The sequence below is a fragment of the Podarcis liolepis genome, assembly GCF_965112155.1.
Source record: "Podarcis liolepis genome assembly, chromosome: 7".
Taxonomy (NCBI): Eukaryota; Metazoa; Chordata; class Lepidosauria; order Squamata; family Lacertidae; genus Podarcis; species Podarcis liolepis.
In genome coordinates, this window is record NC_139561.1 from 50,846,853 (window position 1) to 50,872,073 (window position 25,221).

General features: G+C 40.0%; 1 protein-coding gene and 1 long non-coding RNA gene across 2 annotated transcripts in view; one reads left to right on the top strand and one right to left on the bottom strand.

The window, feature by feature from the left end:
- The window catches only part of WWOX (WW domain containing oxidoreductase), a 544,910-nt gene that overhangs the window by 279,056 nt on the left and 240,633 nt on the right, over window positions 1-25,221 (top strand). The window lies entirely within an intron of this gene.
- On the bottom strand, window positions 8,911-15,635 carry LOC310712275. The gene is made up of 3 exons (XR_014528834.1): window positions 15,519-15,635; window positions 14,394-14,472; window positions 8,911-8,969 (listed from the first exon to the last, which is right to left on the bottom strand). It is a non-coding gene; the product is annotated as an uncharacterized lncRNA (long non-coding RNA).

Sequence of the window (25,221 nt, forward strand, 5' to 3'; positions counted from 1 at the left end):
TTTAGTAACGTGTTCATTTTTGTAGCTTGTTAACTAATCTTTCCTAGAATTGGATAATGAACACTACCATTCAGAATTAACTGTGGTTATAACCATGTTTCTTTCAGGGAAAGAGGGGGGGAATCTGACAACATGAAATACACTTGATGTGCTACACATTTCTATACCTTATCAACTGCAACTGCAGGATATTACTTATCATAGCAAACAAAAGCAACATTAGTTTTTCAAGAGAATATGACTGAATGTTCACCTTTGGTGGCTCTTCCTAAGCAAATGCAACTACTGTAGACATCATTCACCTGCAAAATCTTGCTCCTCAATATGTCTGTAGTGGATGCTAGTCATGGTCCAGATCAGGAAATATATCTGGGGTGCACTTTGTAAAGCCCCAAATCCCACCACCAGGCAGATATCACATACATTTGTGCAAGCAAGCACCTGTTCTTCATCGTTAGTTTATATATTACATTTTTTCTTGCCTTTTAATTGAGATTTTCAGGGTGGCACTTAATATTCCCCATTTTAATATCCCCCTCACAACAAACGTGTGAGGTCAGTTAGGGTGACAGTGATGGACTAACCCAAATACACCAGGTGAACTTAATGACTGGGTATTTGAATCTGGGTCTGCCCAATCATTGTCTAACTTTCTAGGCACTATACCACATAGGTTCTCATGATGTCAATTCTGTTGCTTTATGCATGTATGACCAAGAGCCAGGCTTGCTCCATGGCAGAGCAACTGTTTGCACACAGAAGGGACCACTATATTCAGTACCTGATATCTCCAGTTAAGAAGAATCAGAAAGCAGGTGATGGGGGAAAAAACTTCTCTCTGCTACAGACTCTGGAGAATCTGCTGCCAGTCAGAACAAACAGTACTAAACAGACCAACTGTATGACCTAGTATGAGACAGATTCATATTGATTATGGATTAGCATGTTACAACAACATTTTCTTTAGTTTTCAACTTGTATTTTACTAGTGTTATTGTCATATTTTGAGGAAGTATGTGCTTCACAGCAAATGCTTATATACCTTCATACCTTTTTATCTGTTCTGTAGCAGCAATGGGTTTTAAGATTCATATTCTTTTCATGAAGGCAGCTTAGCCTGCCGGTATTAATTTATAACTGAACCCCACATACCATTTTGCATTTGCTTTCTAGCTCTCCATCTTCTTGATATGCATTTAAAATAAACTTTTAGCCATAAAGGGTGCATTATGTACCTGACACTGTTGAATTAGGAAGAACAGCCTTCTATAACTCACTCCTGTAGTTCTCTGTGGTCGTTTCATTTTGTGAAACTAGGCTCTACATGATGGGTTTTGGGTTGCAATCACTACACACAGGTAGCCAAGTATGTTCTTTCCAGTATTTTTAAACACTTTGTGCTGTATGTTCAAGTGAGGTGCAGTAGTAAATTGGGATATCAGAAAAAGAAATACCACAGTACTGCTGTACAGGGGTACCTGGGGTTACATACGCTTCAGGTTACAGACTCTGCTAACCCAGAAATAGTACCTTGGGTTAAGAATTTTGCTTCAGGATGAGAACAGAAATTGTGCTCTGGCAGCGCGGCAGCAGCGGGAGGCCCCATTAGCTAAAGTGGTGCTTCAGGTTAAGAACAGTTTCAGGTTAAGAACGGATCTCTGGAACAAATTAAGTACTTAACCCGAGGTACCACTGTATTAGAGTTTACATGAGTATGTCTCAACAGTGAGGCTTGCACATTAATTCACAGTGATCTGGCAGAGATGAAAATTTCCTGAAGAACTTCAGTTTTAAAATACTGAATTATAGTCATTGTTTCTCTTCTATTTGCTTAGGCCTGTTTGCTATTTTACAACTATGTACAATCAGACACTAACCTCATTCAAAGGTCTACAACAGTGTAGGTATTTATAATAATATAATGTCTTTGTTTGTCTGGACTCCAAGTGATATTGTTCCCTGGCTTCAGAAGATAAGTGTACTTGCCAATGGGCACACCAATTTGCCACTTGAAATGGCAATTTAGTTTCACATTGCCCTGTAAACCGTTTTATGAAATTTATGCTCTTGAACACTGGCAATTCTAGATTTGATGTAAACTATAATATTTTCTATTACGGGAGTCCCCCCCAGTTTACATAAACAATTTCAAAAATGGAACAGTAGTTGCTTATTGACTTGTAAATGGTTTTGTCATTTTGTTCTGTCATCATTTCTTTATTTCAAATTTAGAATTCGCCCATCATTAAGGGCAAATTATAACTAAAATAGGAGTTCTCCCCGCTTTCCTTCCAACCTATTTTCTTCAAAACTATTATTTTGGTCACATGCAATTGGATGCATGTTTTATTAATTTAATTAAATGATTAAATACATATTTAATTGTTATTGTTGTTAGGACCGATGCATGACTCATAATACTTCACAGCTGTCAGTTATGGATAGAAACTGAAAACACAGAGCAGCCAAATTCATCAGTGGCAAGACACTGATCCTCCACCCCTAAAAATACATATAAAACCCCACCCCCCAAATGCCAAGGACCTCTCATCATTGAGGGAGAGAGAAAGAAAGAAAGAGTCTCCCCCTGCAACTCACTGCCCCCCCTCAAATCTTAGACTCTAGCTGGAGAGAAACCAAGTATTAGAGCCTTTTAGCTACCTTGAGGGATTGCACTAATTGAGAAATAACAGCCATAAAAAAGCTAATTCATTAATAGTATATAAAAGTGAAAACAATAACTGAGGATGACTGGCTCTTCAGAGTTAAGCAAAGTATGATGAAATGCCCTGCGCTGGTAGGAATGCTAAGTAGAATAATAAAATGACAGCAGTGGTAATTCCCATTCTCTGGCGGAAGCGTGCCCAGGAGTAAGAGGCTGCGGCGCACAGCAGATTCCTTGTGATGTGGAGCAGCTGTGTGCTTTTCCTTCTGTTTCTAAATGGTGTGATGATGGAGCGAAGCACATTCTGCCTCCACTTTCCCTAAAGCACTCCACAGCACATCTGTACCCCCTCCCCCGGTGCCCTGGAATGCTTTTGTCTACTAGCCTGCCAGGAAGCAGCTAAGAACATACGACAGGAAATGCAGGCTGGGAATACTGGCCTGCTAATATGACCCAAAATACATTCTGGGACCTCATTTAAAGAACTCGTATGCCACTTTAAACTGTAGTTTATGAATGGTATTGAGAGTTCTTAGAACTCCTAACAATGGGAATAAAGTTTGTGATGTTATGTGATGCTGGGGGGCCTAGATCCCCCTAAAAGGATTTAGTAAAAGTTAGAATCAATCAAGGTTTGATTGAACTTTGCCAAGCATGGAAACTCTCTGGATTTAGTTATGCTAGCGAGCCAAGCCAACTTCGCAGAGCTAGCTGAATGGGTCATTAGTGGGATACAAAGGACAGTGATGGCCCTTCAAGGAAACAATCAGAGAGCAAGGCTCCCAGGCAAGGGGGAGTGGGGCTCCTTCTTCATTGGGTGCTAGGCAAAGACCAGGTTTAGGGTTTCAACTTTGAATGTTGTAGGCTGTGGGGAGGTCCTAGGGGTCAGTTAGCAGCGAGAAACAGAAAGAGGCGCAGAACTCCAAGTGAACTGGGGATGACAGGCTGGAACAAAGAAGACACAGAGGATGGCTTTTTGCTGACCTTTGAATCTAATGCTTCCCTTATAGGGGAAGCCAGATGTGAACGCTCTGCAATCCCTCCATCTAGGTGCAGGTTGTGTTGTTGTTGGAATCCATCTGTCTTGGGAAACAGCGCGTCTCCAGGGGTGAAGTCAAACTGCTGCATTAGCAGCACTGAAGTGACCACTCTGGGGCACAAGCCTGAGCACTGTGTACGGTACAAAGGTCCTGGGCTGCCCAGATGACAAGACCTTCCTCTCAGCCTCTGTGATGTGTTCCAAAGGAAAGCAGAGCAATATGTTTGTTACCAGTTTGGCTGCAAGAGTTGCTATCCAACTGTCTTAGGTACTCCACTCCGGATTTGTGTAGAGTTTACTCCTTAGCCTTTCCTGCTCCTGCAAGGCAGCAGAGGTCTAGGATCAGAGTTTTTTCTTCTCCTAGAAGAAAAACTCTGATCCCATCTTGTATACAGTAATACCTCATGTTACGTTTGCTTCATGTTACGTTTTTTCAGGTTGCACCCCATGGCAACCCGGAAGTACCGGAAAGGGTTACTTCTGGGTTTCGCCGCTCACGCATGCGCATTTGCGCTAGATCGTGCATGTGCACGAGCACCAAATCGCACCGCACACCTGCGCAGATATGGTACTTCAGGTTGCGGACTTTTCATGTTGCGAATGGGCCTCCAGAACAGATCCCGTTCACAACCAAAGGTCACACTATATATGTGTAAATAAAACTATACAGTGGTACCTCGGGTTACAGACGCTTCAGCTTACAGACGCTTCAGGTTACAGACTCCGCTAACCCGGAAATAGTACATCGGGTTAAGAACTCTGCTTCAGGATGAGAACAGAAATCTTGCTCCGGCGGCGCAGCGGCAGCGGGAGGCCCCATTAGCTAAAGTGGTGCTTCAGGTTAAGAACAGTTTCAGGTTAAGAACAGACCTCTGGAACGAATTAAGTACTTAACCCGAGGTACCACTGTATATCATAAAGACACCACAGGCTCTGTAGTGCCTCTTTGCTCTAACAGGGAACGTGGATCCTGGTAAGCAGGCCTACAACCCCTGGAATCTCACACTGCTGATGGAGATTGTGGTGCTGTGTAAAATTGTTTTACACACACACACACACACACACACACACACACACATTTAATGCAGTATGTCTGGCTTTATGTCACAGGTGGGCTCAAGTTCCTCTCCAGACATGTATAAACCTCATCTGCCTAAGCAACAGCTGGGCAGCCCCAAAGTTCACCGTAAATATCTTACAGGAGTACATTGGGCTAAAGAGTAAAAAGCTGGCGCTACTCTGGGACCTGTCATAGGCTGTGTGCTATCACTGTGCTGCTGAGGGCACTTCTTTGTCTCTTAAATGTCTGTAGTTGTTACCAAAAAAAATCCAGTTCCAAACTTCTCTGAGGGCTTTTTCTTTACTGTTTCTTAAACCAAAGGTGTCTCTGTGGCATTTACAAGTTTTGCCACTTGCTGTCACAACACAGAAGTCCACCGCTGCTCTGAAGTATTTGGACTGGAGGGGAAAATGTAGGTTTCATGTTTGAGCTGGATTTCCACCTTTCTCTTTGGATTTGTTCTGCAATCAGACATAGTTTGCCAGAGGAGAAGGGAGGTGATCCCGAGTTTGAGTTAGTAAATATTTTACTACTCATGAATTATTCCAAGAGGTATTTCTGTTTGGTTTACGGGAATTTTTCACAACCACTTGAGTGTATTTAAAATAGTTAAAAGCAAAAGTTAATTTAATCCATCTCCACTCATCATACACCCAACAATGGCAGGCAAAGCACTGGCTCCCCAGGTTCAAATCCGCAGTCAGCTCTTTGAGTCCATGGGCCAGCTTCCGTAGCTGTCCTCTGGCATTCAGGTTGAGCATACAAAAGGGCAAGGAAGAACATGCTGGGCAAGCTCTGTCTCCTCGATGTTACCACAAGTCCAGTTTAAAGTGACTGGTTGTCTGAGGGGGCTGCCTTGCTCGTGTATAAGATTTCCAACAAGAGAACAGAATCCCTGTGTGACCCACACTCTTGTCCCTACAGTGAAAAGTTTATGGACAAGTAAGGCTGCCCTCTTCACAGCTTTGCTCAGAGAGGGAAAAATAAGGGATAACATTGCCTTGAAATTGTTGATAGAAACAGAGACAGATTGGATAGCATGACCAATTCCATCACACCAGGTTCCAAGCACCGTCCCCGTGAGGCACTGACACCGTTCTAGAGTCCTTCTTTCCTCCTCCTCAATATCCAGCTGGCACTTGCTTGGCTTTGGGAAGGAGATGGGAGGGCTCTCTGCCAGAGCCTTATGCCTTCACCCCACTGATGCCTTGCTTTGCCAGCGTAGGGAAGGCTTGTGCGTGTCAGTTTTTGGCTTTGCACAGGGTGTAATATTACCAAGGTTCACCCCTGGTTGAAAGGCAACTAGATAAATGGAAAGGCCATCGCTTATCATTATTGTCCTTGCTTTGCATGCTGAAGATCCAAATTAAATCCCTACCATCTCCACTCAGTGGGTCAGATAGTAGATGATAGAGACCTGGATAGCCATTGCCAATCAAAGTAGACAATACTGTGCTAGATAAATGGTTTGGTCAAGTAAGTCTATGCAACCAAAACACACACACACACACACACACACACATATGCACAAATAATAAAGTTTGCTTGTGTTTTTCTCCAGAAGCCTACCCTTTCCCACTTTTTTCCATGTTGTAGTGTTGAAAGCCTGGGCCAGCTTGTTCATACTCAGTAGCAACTTAGGACTAGGAGATGGATATTTATACTGCTTTTAATTTTACTTTTATTAGTTATTGAACAGTATGTAAAAAGGGAGAAATTTGGAATTTTGCCTTTGAGGAGAATAGTGAGTAAAAATGTTTAAAGAGTAAAATTCACACTGGCTTATTTTCTTATGTTAGTATGCCACTTCATTTAATCATTGTGGACTAATGATCTGCAAAATCATTTCCAAATGAAGCCATTTTCCAGCTGCTGAGATGTTAAAGTAACTAAAATTACTTTAAGAGGAGGTTAAGGGGTGATATGATAGCCATGTTCAAATATATAAAAGGATGTCATATAGAGGAGGGAGAAAGGTTGTTTTCTGCTGCTCCAGAGAAGCGGACACGGAGCAGTGGATCCAAACTACAAGAAAGAAGATTCCACCTAAACATTAGGAAGAACTTCCTGACAGTAAGAGCTGTTCTACAGTGGAATTTGCTGCCAAGGAGTGTGGTGGAGTCTCCTTCTTTGGAGGTCTTTAAGCAGAGGCTTGACAACCATATGTCAGGAATGCTCTGATGGTGTTTCTTGCTTGGCAGGGGGTTGGACTCAATGGCCCTTGTGATCTATTCCAACTCTATGATTCTATTCTATGAAAATTATGGCAAAGCCTTTCCCCAACTTAAACATGCCTGAATGGACTGTGCTTTGGAATGCCCAAGCCGAATCTCATAGATGTGTTCCTAAGATTCTTGCATATGTGGTTTTTAATGGACAAAAAATGGTCCTATTAGATACAGACTGAACATAGCTCTAAACAAGCCATTTAAATCTTGCAGTGTTAAAGAATTACATGACCTCATTCCAGGAGAATATAATCAAGGGAATTCAAGGAATACAACCTACATTCAAGTAAACTCCTATTCTTTACTTTTAGAGCCTATGTCACTTATCACCAGGACTGGTCATTTCTGTTGCAGAATGGTGGGAGCTGTGATGTGGGACAGGGTCGATTTATTTTTTCATATAGAAAGGGATAACAGCTCAGTGGTAGAGAAAGTGCTTTTATTTCAGAAGGTTCTAGGTTCAATCCACAGCATCTCTAATTACAAGTTTAAGTTAGCAAATGATGGGAAAGACCTTTGCCTAACACCCTGGAAAACTGCTGCCAGTATTAGTGGATAATACTTGGCTAGATGGATAGTTTCATCTGCTGCAGAGGCGCCTTATTCTGAATGTGATGTTGCGCCATCCTGATGTTGCATGATGTCCTGACATTGTGTGTATGTCGTTGCTGATGTCCTGACATTGCTCAGCGTCCAGCTCTGCATACAGCCTCAACAATGGGAGGGGGAAGCCCCCTCAAAAATATTTTGAGGGGGCCCAAAGAGCCTCAGCCCCCTGGAGCTGGTGCCTACGATCTTGTGTAACGCAGCTTTCTGGGAGTGGTGGGCAGAAGGTAGTTCTAGATCAACCGGTAGAATTGCAGTAAATCACCAAGGATTTCTAACTGCTCAACTACTTAACAATTGCAGTAACAAAACAATTCCCACTCCACATTAAATTATTCCGCCTAAATTAAGTTACTCATGTCCTCTAATTTCAGTGGGTCTACTCTAACATGGGCTACCATTCCATCAGTGGGCTCTGCCAAGAGCCCTAGTTACATTCCATGTTTTGCTAGGATTTATAACATAGCACAATACAGTCTTTTCTAACCAAAGAAAGTCACTAAGATTTCAACATACAGTTCCTTACAGATTGCTTTTAACATGGATGTAGGAATGTGTGTGTATGTTTAAAGGCACTTGCAATGACTCTTTACAGGTTTGTCTTGAAACACAATTTTTAAAAAAAGATTCTCCATATCCTAGGAGTAAATAGATATATTAAAATAAGCTATGGGATGTATAGTGCAGTATAACAATGATAAATGATGTTGTGTGTAATTTTTCTACTATTAACATAAAGTAATATAAACTGAAGGACACTAGTCTATTGAGAGAGTTAGTAGCTAATGTTCCATATCAGATGTGGACAATGTCAGGACTGAATACAGATTAGGCAGTGTCCTTTTCTCCCCCGGGGAATTAAACTTTGAGACACCACTGGCTGCCAATGGTTTTACTGCATTTTGTTGGTGCCTCTGGTGCCTTTCTTGGTCTATTAATTCAGGAGCTGTAAATGACAATGTGAGTAAAAAGCTTTTCCAGTGGGATGCATTTCATTTATGTATTCCTGTATCCACAGTACCTGTTCAATCCATTTTGTCACAATAACTGTATAAAAATTGTGTGGATTAACTACAGTTCTTCTTGGAGCTCAGCAATTTTTCTTTCTTTCATTGTCTTTATTAGAAAGCAACAGCACAATCATTTACCAGAATGGAGGATCTTTTTATCTCTTAAAAGAAATATTTAGTGACAACAAAGTAAAAACTTAAAAGCACAGAACATTGCACACAGTCAAATCAATCAATCTTCTATCATAAAATGAACAATAGAACACTGATAACCAGGAGTTATCCATTGCTCTTTTGTAGTTCTCTTATACTTTTAAAATCCAATGTATTTTGCAATCCTTGTTTTCTTCCCTCCACGAATCTATTAAAGTGAGACAAAAAACAATTATCATCTAGTGAATGAAGCTAAGAAATCATAATTTCTTAAAGGGCACTCAATGGTTTTGGTTGAAAGGGGATTGAATCTACAACCTGGTTCAGAGCATCATCTAAACCAGGGTTGGAGGATATGTTGGACTTCAACTCCCATAATTCCTGGCTATTAACCTCAGCTCCGAGGGCTAATTGGGGTTAGAGCGCAAAGAAATCTAAGTCACAACTTCATGTGCTCCCCATCCCCACTTCACTTTTCTGAACAAGCAAGAAACTTCTGCTTTTGACTAAACCTCAGTTCCCTGTTATATATGAAGTTGGGGAACTATGGTTTAAACTAATTATTGAAGCTTAAAACAAACAAGGATCAAAATGTGGTTTGATCTTGGCTTTAGCTAACAAGAGTTATTTTAAGGCATCATTTCCCAAGTTCATTCTTAACAAGAAACTATGTTGTTTCAAAAGTCAAAGCTATGGTCTCTTTGCTTCATCCATAGGAGGAAGGGGAAGGGTGTGTGCAGGCCTGAGGCTTATTACAGCTCAACTCAACCATAGTTCGCAACCCACAGCGCTGCCTCTGTGCATGTGCGGGTCGCGATTCAAAGCGCATCTGTGCATATACTGATATAGCACTTCTGTGCATGCACCGAAACCTGGAAGTAACCTGTTCCAGTACTTCCGGGTTCGGCGTGGTGCGCAACCCGAAAACACGTAACCTGAAGCGTTAAAAAAGGGAAACGTTGACAGCTATGCAGTCTTAGTTACTGATTTACTAGAATAAAAAAATTCCTTCCAGTAGCACCTTAAAGACCAACTAAGTTAGTTCTTGGTATGAGCTTTCGTGTGCATGCACACTTCTTCAGATACACTGAAACAGAAGTTGCCAGATCCTTCTATAATTTACTAGATTTACTAGAGTCCTGGAGTCACTCTGTCTGCAACAACACAACACACACGGCTTAGACACACACTCAGACAGAGACAGACAGAGACACACAAACACACACACGGGCCCACAGAGAGGCTGGCTACTTTATATAGGGAGAATGAGTCATCACTCAAGATGAATCACAAGTCACAGTGACTTAGCAGTTTGCTGTTAACAGTTAGCAGGCTTGAATGATTTTGTAGGCCTTTCTGCTGCTTCTGCTCTCAAGAACCTTTGTCTCATGACAGATATGCCTACAGGTCTCAGGTTCAGGCAGGGCTGGAAAAATCCCTGCTTGAACCCCTGGAGAGCCACTTCCAGGAGAGCTGACTTGGTATAAGGGAGATTCCTGTGTTCCACATACAATTCTTTATTCACTTTAGGCAAAGACAGAAAGCATGCTTCCTGCCTCTTTTCTTTCTTTAGTCACTCCCATTCCTCTGTTCTGTTTCATTGGCAAAAAATTGTGATTTCTGTCCTTTGATGCTGCCATTTCTGTCCTTTAATGCTGCCAGATATTTAGAATCTGTATTTTGTTCAATTCACACTGAATGACCGCAAGATGCGAAACACCATTTACCTTCCCGCTGCAGCGGTGCCTATTTATCTACTTGCACTGGTGTGCTTTCGAACTACTAGGTTGGCAGAAGCTGGGACAGAGCCTATAAGCCTATACTCGGTTAGCTAAATGTGTCTTTTCTACATTACCTAGTCATAAATTACCACATCGTGAGGTCTTGCAAAAATACTGCTTCCCCAGTTTATTTCATAATTACAGAATAATTATTATTTTAATAATAATTAATAATAATTGTACAACAATTATTTTGTTGAGGGTGCCTTTCATCCCTTTCCCTGTAAAGGCTTGACCACTTTTCTTTTTTCTTTAAAGACCACTGATTGTGAATCCCATGTTAGACCTTTGAAAACAGGGCTAATTAAACCCAAAAACATGCATCTCACAGTCACCAAGGTGCTGGTAGACAGTATCTAAAACATATTAAGAATTGGGAGAGTTGTTCTAAATACTGGTAGTGGGTTTTTTTTCTTTTTCTAAATAGTTTTTACTCTGGATTGCACTAAAAGAAAAGTGGAGGGCAAATCTTAGTTAGAAATTTCAGTTTAAGACGGTCCAATAGAATGCAGATGAATGGGTTTATTGCTAAAGGCTGCCCAAATCTTTAGCAGAAACAGAGTTTAATGTTTTTCAGTTGAAATATACTCTTTTCAGATATGAAAAGAGTCGATGAGTGTACCTGGGAAGCTTCTCTCCAGCATATGCATGATCCCTGGTACATAGGGAATAAAGCTCCTGCTTGTACAACATGCATTTTCTTCTATGTATTTATTTAAAACTTTTGATTGCCTCAGCTGGAAGTTCAAGCTTGCACCTTTTTTATGAAAGGGTTGGATTTGTTTGACACACATCTGGGGAAGGCAGCACCTGCTTTATGCCCGTAGTTCTGATAACTGAATCATTGTCTTACATTGTGCCACCAATTTCAAAGTACTCTCTTAACTAAAGTACACCACATTTGATTTTCTGTGTGTTTATCTGTTGTGTCAAGGTACCTAAAGGAGTAAAACAATCTTGTTGCAGGTGCTTAGCATAAAAAAGCCTAACAGATCCCCAGCCCTCCTCTTCCTATTCTCCATAGAACCCTATGTACCCTCAATAATAAATTCAGAGGGCTGACAGTGTCTAAGTCTGCTGCTCCTTTGCCCTCAATTTCAGCGAGATGGGCCATTGAAAACTCATTACAAGCTGTTTAGACTCTGACTTTGACTTTTGCTCAGCAGTGAACAAAATTAACAGCTCTTGGAGGTGGCAAAAAAGGAGGAAAAAAATAGAGGCACTGAGCCAAAAGGAGGAGGAATGAAAGAGGGAGAGAGAAAGAAAGACTTTTGATTTAGTCATGCAACAAGCAGAAGTCTCAGCATACATGTGTTCTACATATGTCTTTAATTAGACATCCCTTATTGATGACACCCTCATCCCCTCTCCTCCTTCTGACTTTTACTACCATGAAGGCAAGCTCACTTGCATGTCAAACACACAGCCTCACATTTGCTTACATGCCAAGCAACACGCTTTGAGCAGCGCAGAATTGCTTCATAAATTTAACTATCCTTTTCAAATTCTGTTTTTTTTTCTCATTTAGTGCTTGATAGTTTTTTATGTGATAATTTTAAAGTGGTGTTTATAGCAAAAGTTACCTTGATAAGGGCAGGGGAAGAGTCTTTGCAGTACTAAATTACTTTTAAGCCTGTCTCCTGTGCTACTGCTGCTTCTTGTAACAAACCTTTAATGTCCTTTTTGTGTGAGTGTGATCGGGAACTAAATTGTGTTGCATTGTGAATTACAGGTGCTTTAATGGTTGCAAGCAAATCAATTTTCCTATATTTCTATCCTTTGCAAAATAAATTCTGGCAGCAAAATTAAAATCCTGCCCACTTTGCTTATAAAATTTGTGGTGTTTTCCCTCCTCAAGTGTTCCCTTTTGCTCCCTCTCTTCTGCTAGGTGATGCAGCATTAATTTATGCTCCCAAATGCTGGAAAATAATTAGGATCAGGGAAACATTTGGAAGAAAGCTCAGTCCAAAAGAACTCTTGAATCAATTTTCAGTTCGATTGGCACATTGAACCTTACATTAAAGTTTACAGCCGGTGTGACAGGAGTCGTATATACCTGAAAATAGGCAAGGAGATAACTATATACTTAATGTACCAGGAGAAGAGGGAGGGGGAACTCCTCTCATATGCTACATTTGATTTAAATAAGCTTGAGTTTGTGACCCAATTATGCAGCCAGGTTGGCAGAGAGCCGGTAGTGGTCAAGCTGCTTCCCCAAGGTCGCAGGAGGCTTTGTCCAAAAGTTGCTGGAATTGTACCAATTGGAAAATCCCCACAATGCATCAACTATGGCAAAAAAGAAGAAGAAAAGAAAGGATGGGAAAGAAAAGAGAGAGCTTTGAAAACAGTGGCTTCCAGTGCCAGGCTTACTGTCCATTGCACTGATCTTTAGACTGTAATCTAACCAGTGGGTAATTTCTCTTTGTTTCTTTGTCTCTTTCTTTGAAAGCTTTCCAAAGTCAAGAACTGTGTGGCATTGTAGCAACTTTGACAGTGGAAACACTGATTCAAATTCCCAGTCAGCTATGACACTCACTGCAAGTTTTTTGAAAGTATCTTTGAAAAGTTAATTATCCCACCATTGTAGGAACTCCCTCCCCACCAACTTAGCATGTTCAGTTGTTTTGGTTTCTCCTCTTGGTTTTGCTCTCCAATATCCCTGCCAAGCCTGCTGATACCACCGTTTTGTATGTGAATGCTTCAGACATCTTATAAAGGCGTATCTCTTTGCCCAGGCTTTCCCTGACCCATAAGATCGACCCCTGAATTCATTTGATTGAATTGCCTGATCTTTTTCTTCTAAACTCGCATTTATATTGGCTTTGTGTTTTATTCTTGTTTTATTTCTAATATATATTGCTTTTATAATGTACACTGATAGGGATTTTTTAAAATATTTATAGATGCTCTTAAATGCATAAATAAATGGTGCAAATCTAGTTGTATAAGGACTCACACTAGGAAAACTGAGCTCACTATTAGTATACAGCATATTGAAGGTGCTTCTTCTAGGAGCAAAATTTTATTCTTCCCTTCCAGGAATGGCTTAGAATTTTTCCCCGCCACCCCCTGCCACTGGAGGAAAAATATATATTGGTTTTCTTATGTTTTCCTATGAATACTAGTAACAGCATGCAGCAAACAGATGAAGGTCATCTGAGAAATGGATTAACAATGTCTTAGACTCACAATGTCAAATTACTTTAAAGTGTTTACAGTAGCAGGTTATATGCAGTGAATTTAAGGTTGGAAGACTGAAGTCAAAATCAAACCATTCTTATTTCACTAAACTAGAACAGAGGCCTTGGTGTTTTATGGCTCTTTTAAGGTCCATTAATCCTTGAATCATAGACCATGTAAAAAGTGACAGATTTTACATCCAGTCCCTCGATTTATTTAAAATGTTTTTACTTCAACTCTGTTCCTAATTAATATCGCTCAGTCTGTAATGTGATTCAAGTGTTCCAAAAATGCAGAGAAGTGGAATTGCAGCCTGCTAATTCTTCCATACAACATTCCGTTATCTGTTTATATTTATTTATTTATTTATTTATTTATTTTCCATTTCCGGCAGGAACCTATATTCTGAAATTAATGGGATTGCTGACTGGCATGGCGTAGGGGAGTCAGAAAATTTCTGTTATCTCCTTAAGGGTACAACTGTACTGTTTTATCCTTTGCATTTTTATGAGCTGATTTTGAAGACTTAGGTATTAGAGATAAAATGCTGAAGTGCGGTGACAGGACCACCATATGCGTTGTCCTCTATTTTGAAGAGGGGGAGTCAGAAAATAGGGGAGAAACTAGTGAAAGGTGTTCCGGAATGCACCATCACTTAAAATTTGCCTTACCTTTTTGAAGTGCTTTTAATTTACTTGTTCAGATATTTCTACCTTACAGTTCAACTTTTAAAAGTCCTCGGAATGGCTTCTATAAGGAAATATAAACAACAGAAAACACAGTAAAACAGCCTTGTAAATAAATAAATACATAAATGCCGCCTCCTAAAGTGGTATTAGCGTTCATGCTGGTTGTGGGCAAAATTAAGTGGGCTGCCAGACAAAGGGCAAGGGCAGTCCATCCCTCCTCCTTCACACTCTCTGCTCACCTCAATGAAACTCACATTCACCAATGGCTACCAGGCAAGTTATTAAATGCAAGCCTGCAATGAAAACCAGCAGCATCATCAAATTAAAATGCCATTAAAGCAGCCAAAACAATGAAGCAGCAGATAAAAGGCAAAATAAAAGGCTTGTATCATTAAAAGGCTGGCTTCAACAGACTTTTAACTGGGCAACCTAAATTACCGTATTTTTCGCTCCATAAGACGCACCCAGTTTTAAGAGGGGGAAAAAATATTATTTAAAGGGAGCGCTGAGCAGAGCCTGTATGCATCCCAGGCTCTGCTCAGCACTCCCTTTCACGAGTTGTGTGGAGCGTGTGTTGGGGCTTGCAGGCTTTTCTCCCTCCTCGGGGAAAAGCCCCCAAGAGCCACACACACGCTCCGCGCGGCTCTTGAGGGCTTTTGCGGGAGGTGGGAGATTCCCCCACCTCCCGCAAAAGCCAGGGATAGCAGCACGAAGCCTCCGCAGGGCATGGGGAGCCTTCATCCCGCTTCGTGCGGCTAAGCCAGAAAGCAGCACTCCCTCTTGCTGTTCTGGCTTCTGGCTTAGCCGCGCAGCCTGCATTCGGTCCATAAGACGCACACACACTTCCCCTTACTTTTTAGGAGGGAAAAAGTGTGTCTTATAGAGCGAAAAATACAGTAAAAGATGGTAATGATGGCTCTAGGTCAGTGTTTCACAAAGTGAGCGATACTGCTCCCTGGGGGGTGCTGGAATGATCCAGGGGGGTGGGAGTAGCCTTGGGTGCAATTGGGAGGCGTTGAATAAAAATCAGGGGGCGGTGGAAGCATAAGTAAGAGAAGAACATTTTGAAAAACCGTTCATACATGTTTCATCTGTTATGACACTTACCACCAGGTTGGGCGCCGTTGCGGGATGGCGACAACACCTCCCCTGCATCCGGTTGTCATGCTGGAGGCGAGGGGTTTTCCCTGGCTTTTTAGCTTTACCCAGGCCCAGGAAGTGAATCACAGCTTGCCTGCCTATTTGGCTGCAGTGTTGGATCCAGGGGTGGATCAGACTGAGCTGGCAGGCTTCACTTTGGTCTGCCCCATGGATTTTTGATCCCGGAGCCTAGTCCACTTCCTCGTCCTGTTTTGAAAAACCACCCGTACATGTTTTCAGGGGAGTGTTGAGTATTTTTTATTTTTTTATCCTGAAAAGGGTGCAGTAGGTCAGATAAATTTGAGAACCTCTGACTTAGATGGATCATGGAGCAGGAAGAAACTGCATGTAGATGACATAAACTGCTTGAGACCCTAGAGACACATCCACTCGTAGTAGTAGACAATAATGGTTTAGATGTGTGAATAAGTCTTCTCTGATATAAAGCATCACACTATGCTCTTGTATGTTGCATTGAAATAAAAAGAGGGACGATAATCATATCCACAAAGTCTCTAGATTATTGCTATCAGCCTCACAGGTGACCCTCCAACTCCCTCTCCACCTTTTATATTATTACAATGGTACCTCGGGTTGCAGAGGCTTCAGGTTACAGACTCCGCTAACCCAGAAATAGTATCTCGGGTTAAGAACTTTTCTTCAGGATGAGAACAGAAATTGTGCTCCAGTGGCGCAGCGGCAGTGGGAAGCCCCATTAGCTAAAGTGGCACCTCAGGTTAAGAACAGTTTCAGGTTAAGAACGGACCTCCAGAACGAATTAAGTTCTTAACCTGAGGTACCACTGTAGTGTTATTATTTTACAGTTTACACCAAAGCTGTTTTTAGCAAGGTGCTCTTCGTGTTAATTTTTGCAACACCTACCACTTGTGAGACCCTTGTTGCTTTCATGCTAAATTTAAGGATCGCTTACCTGGACACTGGGAAGAAAAACACTTATGCCAATAGAGTGATTGGGTATATAAAGGATTCTTACAGCTCTGTTCTTGAGATGTCAAAACATTGATTTCTTCTTCCCATATTGGGCTTTGTTTTCTTTTTCACCCAGTACTGCTTACTGGAGCACTTGGCAGTGCCTGCTTTCGGACATCCCCGAATCAATCTCCCCAAGGGATGTCTTTGAGTGCTAAATATAGCCATCTAGACAATCCCATTTATAAAATGTCAATGTTTTGCAGTTCCCAAATAATTATGCTGAACATACAAGGGCAGACTCTCTGAATGGCATTTTTTTAAAGTTATGAGAGAGTTGTCAGTTTTGAAACAGCAGGGCATTAACCAATATTTCATTTAGCAGTCATTTCAAATATAGCCACCATTTTTAACTTGCATTTTCTCTTTTCAGTTATCAGAGCATAAATTCATTGAAAATAGACATACAATATACTAAAAATGTATATCTAACTAAGTACAGTTTTGTTACACATGGTTTGAGGTTGACTTGTTAAGCAATAAACCATTGATTGCTGTAAGGCAGAATTTCTTACTGCTAAGGTGAGATTCTTTGAAACCAAAAGGAAACTTGGTGGAAGGTTTGTTGAAGCTCATGTAGCACTTAAACATGTTTTAGTGTTACATGTGGAACAGCCCTTTATGGATTTAAGAGTTTATGCCTTATTTTTTGTGTTGTATCTTGCAGTGTTTTAAAAGCATATTTCACAAAATTTGACTTCTGAAAATCTGGAAATTGTTGCCTCATTTTATTTTGTTTTCAGTTTGAGTCCGTAATAGAAATATGCCAGTATATTTCCTTTCTGTTTTCTCTTTCTGTTTTTATGCAATCAAAAGTCAGCAGATGGGTCTTGGCTTCTCTCACAGGCTGAAGGCAGCAGCAACGTTTTGGGACGTAGGGCTCCCGGGATTTAGTTTGCACCTGCCTAGGTCAAGTGCAGCCAGATCACCATTTGGAAACTCTTTGGTCTATCAAAGAAAACCTCCTGTCTCAACACCCTCCAGGTTCACGGGTTCCTGGTAAACTTTGAGAAGAGCCACCAAACTCCAATCAATCAGCTAGTGCACCTGGATGCCTTGTTGAACACCTCTAAAGGCCTAGCTTTTCTTTCTCCGGAATAAGTGGAAAGGATAAGTTCAGAGGTTCGGAAACAGGTTCAGGGAGGTTGGAGGAGCAAGATGTTGGAACATAGAAAGTTGTGTTATACTGAGTCCATGGGTCCATCTAGCTCAGTATTGTCCACACAGACTAGAAATGACTCTCCAGGCTTCCAGGCAAGGAGGTGCCAGGGATTGAACCTTCTGCATGCAAAGCAATTATTTACCCCTTGCTAATGCTCCCTGTCTCTCTGGCATCTTTTTTTAAAACTTCCTTTATACAGCTTATTTTGTTTTTTATTAATACTAAATATGAATTCTAATATTTAAACAATACATATTATTACATTACATAAGTTATACTGGTCAAAGTATGTGGTTTGTTTTCCTTCTGCAATCAATATAAGTAATTCAGTTAAGAATAAAATTATTAGAAGTCTGTCTCCTTTCTTGTACACATATGAAGTTAGTTGGCACTGACATTATAGCATACTAATGTAACTTGTTTTCCAATTCGGGCAGCTTCGGTATTATTGGAAGTTTCTTGCATAACGTATCTGTGCTGCTACAATTCTATATGCTATCAGTTCTCAGTATGCTAAAGTTGAATTCTTTGTAAGAGTTCATGAAAAAAGTCCAAAGGATCTGAACATAAAAGCAAGTTATATGTGTTATCTTTTCTATATTGTTCTTAATAGTATTCCAATAATACTTTGCCATTTCATATATCCACCACATATGAAAAAGCCGCCACCCCTTTTTTTAAACTTCCAACATGCTTGACTGTATAAGCCAAATATTTTATTCAATACACTTTGAAAGACAATCTTGGTCTGAACAGATAGTGGTTCAAGTTGCTTCATGTGGTTAGTGTTAAGAGAGGATATATTTAAATCTGCATCAAAGATCAGTCAAGAAATAAATGTAATTTAAAAATAATAATGTAGTATTTTGATTAATTTTGAATATGAAGTACGGTGCCAAGATCCTTCTTTTGAATACACCCTATGTACCTAGTATATCCAAGATTCAATGCTGGTTGTACACTCACATGAGATGAGGCAGGTGTTATTGGACTGTGCCAGTTAAGTCTATACATTAACAATCACATCATACACCCCATCAAAGTCTCAAAATATAGAAAACTGGTGTGTCAGGGAGAAGACTTCTAAGTTTGTATCTTCTGAGTAAGAAGGAATTATAAAATAATAATAATAATAAATTTTTATTTATATCCTGCCCTCCCCAGCCGAAGCTGGGCTCAGAGCGACTAACAACAGTAAAATAAAACCATTCTAAAATCAATTCATTTTAAAATCAGTTCAAATCAAATTGATGGCAACCATTGGGCTAGAGTTCTGTGAAGAATTACCAAAGGAGGGGGTCAGGCTGTGCCTTGGCCAAAGGCCTGGTGGAGCAGCTCTGTCTTGCAGGCCCTGCGGAAAGATGTCAAGTCCCGCAGGGCCCTAGTCTCTTGTGACAGAGCATTCCACAAGATTGGAGCCACAGCTGAAAAAGCCCTGGCTCTGGTTGAGGCCAGCCTATTAGAAAGCACTGATGAAACAGCACTTAGCAACAATGGGGAACATGAACGTTGCTGTCAGTAAATGGGATGAACTTTTTTTAAAGAGATTGATTGTCAAAATGCCAAAATGTTTGCACCCTATTTCAGCTCAATACTATCCCCCCTTTCTGGCTACATATTTTAGGGAGTAGATATATGTGTTGGATGTTACGGATTGGTCAACACAAGCCCCTCCCCTCAAAAAACTATATCACAATGCTCAATCTCATGTTACACAAACATATATCATTATACCCGAGAAAGGAAATGTATGTACAAATATGACACTCGGGGATCTTCTCTTTGAAACCTCCCATTTTCATGTTGTAATTGACAGACAATTTTCAGACTTGCTCACAGATCTGTGAAATCCATTTTCTTGTGTCTGCGGCTGTGAATGTCAAGAACTATTTTATTCATTCATTCTAAAATTTATAGCCCACCCCACCTTTCCTATGTAATGCATACTCTATTGCATTGATTTGGGGAGGGTAGAAGAAATGGTTCCACGTATGTGTGTTATCCATTTCGCTCACTGAAGTAGCATTGAGTGAATTCTCGGCCTCAGTAGAGAACTGCACTTAATCCTTGCTGTTAGGAGATTATGTGGAGGAGGCTACATTGAGAATCTCTATAAGGATCCTCAGATTGAGAAAATACTTTCAGCTGATCTCAAGCTCTTCAACTATTTGGTCACACAGCAAAGTGTTCAGATAATTCTACGAACATAAAGGGTCGTGGGAACTATCCTCATTAAGAGACATTGGTTGAGGTACTTGAGTATAGTAGTACCCTAATGTTAATTCAGTAGCACAATCTCTAGCACATTTTATTCCCCATGATGTGTGGCAACTACTTCATGTTTCAAAAGATATACGGTACTTCAGTTAAACAACCCTCTCCCCGCCGTGTGTGTGTTATTAAAACAGGCAAGCCAAAGTGGCATCATCTGGCTTTAAGAATATCCTCCCCCTCTTCAAATGATAATCCCTTTTTAAATCATCTTTTTTAAAGGCAAATGTATTTAGGTTCCCTAAGCTCATCCTTTTTCCTTTTTTTTAGCCCATGAATCAGCTTCCCTAGTTTTTCTAATACCTTTTCAAGTGAAATATTAATATCGTTTTAGAAGGTGGTGACACGTTATTCTATCTGGGGTTTGCCACTGAATTAGATAATCTCATCTTGACTGCAATGGGCATGCAGTTCTTTTCTTGGGAGCTCAAAATATTGATCCTAAACAATAGGGATGTCCCTTTTTTAATGAAGCATTCACCATTATCCCAAGGTCCTTTTTGAATTCCCTCCAGATCAATCATATTCATTGGATTTGGCACACCAAACTATGTACAACATTTTACATGTGTCAATGTTAATTTTTGGCATCATGCATCAGCAAAGTTATACAGCAGAGTCAGTGGTTAGTTTTTCATTGTTTGTTTCTTTTGTTTTCTGCATGTTTGCTATCTTCACTAATTGTGTGGTGTCAGCAAATTTACCTGGTTTGTATTTGCTTTTCTGACTAGGTCATTTATCTAGATTAGAACCTATAGTAGTTTGAATATCCTGCTTTGGGAGAGTATACACAGGTGTATGTATTTCTGTATGTATGTATGTATGACTGTTCTTATGTATGTTCTCAAATCATTGCCAACCAGGTATAGATTCTGCCAATTTGCAAAAGTTGCTTTTCATGAGACTTTAGCAGAAATGTGTTCGAACCTTCAGAACTGAATATCTGACACCAGTATAACTGAAATGTCCTAAAGCACTTAGACACACTTTTGCCTCCTTAAATTACTGCCAAACACTTTCTCTGAGATGCTGTTATAAGAGGGGACAAAAAAATGTGACCAAATGTGTGTTTAGTCTATCTGTTTCCCACAGTGGCCAGCCACATACTTCTCAGAAGTTACAAGCAGAGCATGAAATGAACATTCCTTCCCTGTAGTTAATCTCTAGCATCTAGTAGTCAAAGGTATAGTGTCCCTGAACATTCTCCATTTAGCTATCGGGGTTCAATAAGAAACCTAAACCCAATCACCAAATTCCAAAATGGTGACTACCAAACACTAAACATCTAATTTTCATGGAAACCTTATATTAAGTTGCCCTGAAATTGCAGGGCTAATGGAAGCACACTCTGGCCTCTTTCAGTGGACACTGGAAACAGGAAACTAATTCAGATTCCACTCAGCTGTTCTCTCTGTGAAATTGAGCAGTAGTGTGGTGGAGTACAGTTATATCTCCATATGCAGTACAAGTATTCAGAAGGTGAATCAGGATGAATATGGAAAAAAGTGTAAACAACTGTGTCCAATTACAACAATCTGCAATTAACATGAAGTTTTCTACAAAATTACAAAAGACTACTACAGCTCAGGGCAGACATAATATTTAACCTTAGAACTACAGTGTATTGCCTTAAACCTATATCGTATAAGCAGATGATCCTTTTGTTGGGGGGGACCTCATATTTCTATTGATTTTGATTGATTTAGGGGGACAGCTGTCCCCCTGCCCCCCCTTGCCTGCCCCCATGTTTGATAACCATGCCCTGATCAAAACAGCCCTGGTCCATCTCAGGCAACATAGAAAAATAAATAAAGAGCAAGGACAAGTACAGATATTCCTGACAGTTATGCAACTTTTCAATAGACATGATGAATCTTGTGGACCACCATAATTTTATCTTAAACCATGATGCTACAGACCCAGATATGAAGTGGAAGGTATTAAATTTGTATACGACCTACATATCTAAGTTCTCTGGGTAGGTTTCAGAGACATTCAAATATCTAATTACAGCGAAAATATAAATCTATAAAACACAAAAACTACTGATAAAAACCATAATAACAAATGACTGTCTAAAACCAGCAACATAGCAATAGCTAAAACTGTTTAAAAGCAGTATAAAACTGGGGAGGGGAAAACTTGGTGTAAATAACTTATGCACCAGATATGTGTACTAATCATAATTAAAATGAAAACTCTTTAGCTCTTTCAAATTCCACCCAACACACATATACCTTCAATTACAACAAGACTAAAACAAACAGAACCTGACACTTCTTCTTCAGCAGACAGGAAATTCCTATGACACACTTTTTATCTATTGTTTTGTCCCTACTTTAGCCAACCTGTATATGTCCTTTTAATAGTAAACAATTGCTTTTAATGCTAGAATCTGAAATAGCTCAGTTGGTAGAGCATGAGATTCTTAATCTCAGTGTTGTGGCTTTGAGCGCCATGCTGGGCAAAAGATTCCTGTGTTGCAGGGGGTTGGACTAAATGACCCTCATGGTCCCTTCCAACTCTATAATTTGATAACTCTATGAACATGCCATTTAGCTAGTCAGCAAAACCTAGCTGTGCCAGAGCTTTGAATGAGAACTAGATAAAAACTTCCAAAGTGGTAAGGATTTCTATAGGAGTACTTATCCAGAGCCATGTGTGCTCTTTGTTAACTAAAATGATTGTTCATGTGATTACACACATGACTGTATAGTGCTTCAGAGCTCATGATTGTTTGTAGAAATGTCTTAGATGAAATGGGAGGGATCTCAGCAAAGAACGGAATTCGTGGTAAGCTGCAATGGGCATGTGAAATGGATTTTCAACTGATGCAAAAGTTAGCCTGTATGAATGTCAGGTAATCAACACATCAGTGCCACTCTGTGGCCAGCAAAACATAATTCAGTACCTCAAAAACTTGCAAGAAAATGGTGGGAAGAAATTTTAGAAACATCCATAATCGAAGCATGTGTCCAACACTCATTTAATTCATTTAATACATTTAATTCATCACATTATTCAATCTATATTTAGCAAAAATACATGTCTTTATCTCCTTCCAGGATTTACTAATCAACTCACATGCTATCTTAAGAATGTATTTGCCTTCCTTATTGAGATCTGGCCTAGTTTACATTGTCTTGCTGTATCCCAGTTTGCAAACCATAATTTACAGAGTACCACAGTAGCTGCATCTGGCAAAATTATTACAAGGATCTTAGCAAACTGTCTCCTAACTATATCTGAGGCTACCCTTCCTGGATCCCAAAATGGTTTTTGACCTAGGGGGACAGTGGACATGATTTTAACTGCTCGACTTCTTCAATAAGTTTGCTGGTGCTCTTCTTTATCCTGTTGATTTGTGAGCACCACCTTAGCCTCTAATCACTATTGAAGCAATTCCCTAGCTAAAAATGCTTTAAACAAAGCAAGAAAAGTACCTGGATACTCTGATTATTTTGGCATATGCTGGTTAATGCATTAGGACACAAAGCGAAATAAAGGATTTGGCCGGACTTCACTTTACTTTTCAGCCAAGTTGGCTACAGAAAAATGCCCTTGAGCCAGCACTAATTATGTCAACAAGTAGTTCATGCTTAGCTCTTCTTTAGTCCTGTACTTGTTTACAGATTGTGTGTGTGTGTGTGTGTGTGTGTGAGAGAGAGAGAGAGAGAGAGAGAGAGAGAGAGAGAGAGAGAGAGAGATTGGGAAAGAGGCAGAACAGGACAACTGCTTGGCTTAAGGGTGTGCTAACCTTGCAACAACCTAGTGACATCATCATTTTTCACCTTAGATTCCTTCTCCTGGGGTATGCCTTCAAAGTGAGATGGAGGTGAAAAGGTTTCCCCTGCAGCAAGACAGGCTGCATGACAAATGGGCCAAAAAGTCAAAGAATTTTTTTAACCTAGCCTGGCTTTAGTGTACTCACTATTTGCACCTTTGAACAATATGATGAATGCTCAGGGGGCAAGGGAGGCTGTGCTTCAGGAGGAACCTTCACTTACTTCTTACACTTGCAGTTATTTTGCGGGAATCAAAGGAAACATGTTAGTCTGTGTACAGATGATAATGATTATTCCACTGGATGTTCCAGTAGTTGTATTCTTCTTAATCCAACAGCTGTATTATTAATAGCACTATTACTTTGCATTTTTAAGATGTTTCGCATACAGTAGTGGGGATGGGGGGCGGAATTCAATTCAATTTCCATTTAAAGACAAACCAATCCAATTTGTTCTCTTTAAAACAATACAGGAACGGAAACGTAGCCTTGCTTCAAAATCTGTACTTCTCTAACTTTTGCAGTGTTGTTCTCCAACCAGTGTTTACAAAAATGTGTGTAGTTGGATAAAATGTAAACATAACACACAAATATGTATTACTTTAGGGGAAATTGCTTTGCAAAAAAGTGTATGTTAGAGAAAATTGCATACAAACATGCATACAGTATTAGCAGAAATTCACTTTAAAATACTGATTAATTTTCATGAGGACTATTTTTAAGTGAACTTATGTGGAAATGTAGAGAACTGACCTTAAAATTAGAAACATGAGAAACCAAACTTACATTAATTTTTGTTTTATTGAGAGTATTTCAGTTGAACAAAATTAAGTGCTTAAAGAGGAAAAAATCTATATCAAATAACTATATATACAAACAACTACAATTGCATGTTGAATAGTAGGTATATGTGTTATTATTATCGTAATACATAAATGGTTATTTATAACTTACTATATTTTTTATAATGAGAAACCAAGCTTTACAGATGTGCTCACCCTTGCTAATCCTGATGAGAGCTGTAGAAGCTAGACCACTATTATCCTTATGTTGCAGGTGTACATAGGCTGAGCAAATAGTTTCTTGCTTTAAGGCCCCCTAGTAAATCTGTGGCTCAAATGTGTGTTGTTGTTTTTTATGCTTGAATATTGTCTGTATTATTGTCATGTTTAGGATGCTAGGTGCCAGAGAGTCAGAGGTGATATTGTGGATAGTTTTTTGGGATTTTTGAGTTTAGGCCAGGATGACCTCGGTTCATGCCTTGGTGTGTTGAGCTTCATGGAGGAAAGGCAGGATTAAAATGTAAATAATACAGCTATGTTAAAAATAAATTGGGTTCTAATTTGGTGTTCCTGCTATCTTAAGTTCTCCTTTTGGTCTAATACCTCAGCCCATCTGTATATCATTTTCTCAGTATGCTCCATGTGCTTTTCACCTATCAAAGCTCATGCAAAAGTAACTTA